The sequence below is a fragment of the Lissotriton vulgaris genome, chromosome 4_1, assembly GCF_964263255.1.
Source record: "Lissotriton vulgaris chromosome 4_1, aLisVul1.2, whole genome shotgun sequence".
NCBI classification, from domain to species: Eukaryota; Metazoa; Chordata; class Amphibia; order Caudata; family Salamandridae; genus Lissotriton; species Lissotriton vulgaris.
The window spans coordinates 668,357,084-668,361,108 of NC_141691.1; the positions used below are offsets into that span (position 1 = coordinate 668,357,084).

Below are 4,025 nucleotides of genomic sequence, written 5' to 3' on the forward strand. Positions count from 1 at the left end.
TAGCGCGATCATTCATGTATGTAGGAGAAAATATAAATGAAAACATTGACAACATAATAAAAACACGCAAACTCTAACATTATGGATAGTTGCTATCTGAGCTATGAATTTAATTTGTCGGCAGCATATGACTGGAGAAAAGAAGAGTTTGAGAGATGGGCAAATCTCCCTGTCCAAGGTGATGGTATAAAATACTTATCAAGTAATCCAACCTCAAATTTCTGGATCAGCAAGCATAACAAAATGAAAGAAAACCAGTACATAGCTGCGCTGATGTTAAGAGCAAATGTGTTATATACCAGAGAAACCATCGCCAGGGGGAGAAATCGTGCATTTGCTACATGTAGGTATTGTAATAATGTTTGTGAAACAATTTCTCATATTTCAGGTGCATGTCCTAAAATAAGGACATTAGGATAAAAAGACATAACAAAATTCTGGAATTGCTCATTGATAGAGCAAAAAGGTGTGGTTGGTTGGCATATAGAGAACCTCATGTTAAGAACAATCAAGGAGAACTACGAAAACCAGATGTAGTGTTTACCAAAAATGGCACAGCTGTAGTGATTGATGTATCAATTTGTTATGAAAACTCTCAGAATTCCCTTGAATTAGCGTTTGAGAGTAAGGTGAAATACTATCAGGATCTGTCACAGCAAATCAAAGATCTCATAAAGTGCAAAAATGTTAAATTTCATGGCTTTATCGTAGGAAGTCGTGGTATCTGGCCTCAATGTAATGATGTTGTTCTGGCTGATTTAGGTCTACAAATGGCAGCCCCATTCAAGAAAAATATTTGCCTGACTACTTTAATAGACACTTAAAATGTGCCAAGTATTCATAGACAATTGAGTATCAAACATATACTGAGATGTACACTTTCTTACAGCACACATGTTATGTTATCACATAGGTTATCACATAGGTTATATAAGAGTTAATATAGATGTGAATTTTATAGATGTGAATTTTTCTAGATGTGCTTTCTCTAATTAGATGTGTAATTTGTAGATGTGTATTGGTTTTCTATACATGTGTGCTTATAACAACATAGATATAGTGTGTACATCGTACCTTTTGAAATGTCTTGAATGATCAATCGGTCTCACATAATCGCACTCACATACTTATCACACATTGTTTATTGATGTCCTGCTAAATATATTTGAATTCTCAGAACTGTTCGTAGACAATCTTAAAATGTTGGAATAGTACTGCAATGTGTACTATCTCTGGCCTAAACGTGATCCCAGTTCCAGTGAGGACAGCGTTCAGTGTGGCTGTACTCCGGAGCGAATGAATGTTGTATTGTTTGAAGCAAAACCGATTTGACGCTGATGGGCAGCATAATAACCCAGAATGAGCCACCGCGAGGTGGTACAGAATAGCCAAATGCCTCGTCATCTAATTAGTGACGCGCATGAATGGATGAACGAGATTCCCACTGTCCCTACCTACTATCTAGCGAAACCACAGCCAAGGGAACGAGCTTGGCAGAATCAGCGGGGAAAGAAGACCCAGTTTAGCTTGACTCTAGTCTGGCACTGTGAAGAGACATGAGAGGTGTAGGATAAGTGGAAGGTCCTCGGGCCGCCGGTGAAATACCACTACTCTTATAGTTTTTTCACCTACCCGGTGAGGCGGGGGGCGAGCCCCGTGGGGCTCTCGCTTCTGGCTCCAAGCGCCTGGCGCCCGCCGTGCGCGACCCTCTCCGGGGACAGTGGCAGGTGGGGAGTTTGACTGGGGTGGTACACCTGTCAAACGATAACACAGGAGTCCTAAGGCGACCTCAGGGAGGACAGAAACCTCCCACGGAGCAGAAGGGCAAAAGCTCGCTTGATCTCGATTTTCAGTATGAATACAGACCGTGAAAGCGGGGCCTCACGATCCTTCTGACTTTTTGGGTTTCAAGCAGGAGGTATCAGAAAAGTTACCACAGGGATAACTGGTTTGTGGCGGCCAAGCGTTCATAGCGACGTCGCTTTTTGATCCTTCGATGTCGGCTCTTCCTATCATTGTGAAGCAGAATTCACCAAGCCTTGGATTGTTCACCCACTAATAGGGAACGTGAGCTGGGTTTAGACCGTCGTGAGACTGGTTAGTTTTACCCTACTGATGATGTGTTGCTGCAATAGTAATCCTGCTCAGTACGAGAGGAACCGCAGGGTCAGACATTTGGTGTATGTGCTTGGCTGAGAAGCCAATGGGGCGAAGCTACCATCTGTGGGATTATGACTGAACGCCTCTAAGTCAGAATCCCCCCTAAACCGTAACGATACCGCAGTGCCGTGGAGCCTCGGTTGGCCTGGGATAGACGGCCTTTCTCGGGGGGCCGGTGCGTAGAGCCGCTCGCTTGGGGACCGGAGCGCGGATGGAAGGGGGCTGCCTCCATCGCCCTTAGTGCACCGCATGTTTGTGGGACACCCGGTGCTAAATCATTCGTAGACGACCTGATTGTGGGTCAGGGTTTCGTAAGTTGCAGAGCAGCTACCTCGCTGCGATCTATTGAAAGTCATACTCTGAGCCAAGCTTTTGTCTCTCCGTGCATGGGTGCCCGTGGACGCCTCCCTTCACCACACCCAGGGGTGGGTCCCTCTGCCGCCGGGCCGGCGGGAGGGACGGGGAGGGGGTTACACGGGTCCATGGGAGGCAGCCTCCACCACGTACCCTTTGGCACGGGGGCCTCCCCACCGGGGTGTGGGGGTGGGTGCGGGGATGGGGGCCACCATCCCTTGCGGGTTAGCAGGGTGACCAGATGGCCCGCTGCTCCCGGGCAGGGAGGTGAGCAGCAGCCAACCGGGGGAGGAAGCTCCAGAGCGTCTGCCTAGGTGTGCCTGGCCACCCTCGCCGGACTGCAAGGGCGGCTGGGTACGACAGCCGACCAGGCCATCTGGGTGCTGGGTCGTCCCGGGCCATCTGGTCGCCTGGTTGCGCGACCAGATGGCCCTGCGGGCAGGGTGACAAGATGGCCCTGCGGGCTGGGTGACCAGATGGCCCTGCATGCTGGGTGACCAGATGGCCCGGGGGGGTGGGTGACCAGATGGCCTGGGCTTAACCCTCCTTGGGTCCGGCCAAGGGTCCGTGTGCTGGGGACGGGGCTTTCAGGGAGGCTCTCCCCGGCCTGGCTAGGGTGCGGAAGGTGGGACCGGGCCCAGGGCTTGAGCTCCGTCCGGCTGGCTCCGGGGTGCATGAGCCCCCCGTCCTGCAAGCCATCAGAGGGTCCGGGCGCTCGGGACGGGGCTCCTCCCGGGCCCAGGGAGGCTCTCCCCGGCCTGGCTAGGGTTCGGAAGGTGGGACCGGGCCGAGGGCTTGAGCTCCATCCGGCCGGCCCCGGGGTCGTGAGCCCCCCATCCTGCAAGCCATCAGAGGGTCCGGGCGCTGGGAACGGAGCTCCATCGGGGCCCGGGGAGGCTCTCCCCGGCCTGGCTAGGGTTCGGAAGGTGGGACCGGGCCTGGGGCTTGAGCTCCGTCCGGCCGGCCCCGGGGTGCGTGAGCCCCCAACCTGCAAGCCATCAGAGGGTCTGGGCGCTGGGGACAGGGCTCCACCGGGGCCCGGGGAGGCTCTCCCCGGCCTGGCTAGGGTTCGGAAGGTGGGACCGGGCCCGGGGCTTGAGCTCCGTCCGGCCGGGCCTGGGGTGCATGAGCCCCCATCCTGCAAGCCATCAGAGGGTCCGGGCACTGGGGACGGGACTCCACCGGGGCCCTGGGAGGCTCTCCCCGGCCTGGCTAGGGTTCGGAAGGTGGGACCGGACCCGGGGCTTGAGCACCATCTGGCCAGCCCCGGGGTGCGTGAGCCCCCCGTCCTGCAAGCCATCAGACGGTCCGAGCGCTGGGGACGGGGCTCCACCGGGGCCCGGGGAGGCTCTCCCCGACCTGGCTAGGGTTCAGTAGCTGGGACCGGGCCCTGGGCTTGAGCTCCGTCCGGCCGGCCCCGGGGTACGTGAGCCCCCCATCCTGCAAGCCATCAGAGGGTCCGGGCACTGGGGACGGGGCTCCACCGGGGCCCGGGGAGGCTCTCCCTGGCC

The 4,025-nt window shown here is 55.0% G+C and overlaps 1 pseudogene; it reads left to right on the forward strand.

Moving 5' to 3' along the window:
- The first annotated feature begins 1,494 nt into the window (after positions 1 to 1,494).
- On the forward strand, positions 1,495 to 2,534 carry LOC147722417 (28S ribosomal RNA; annotated as a pseudogene).
- Positions 2,535 to 4,025: the final 1,491 nt, after the last annotated feature.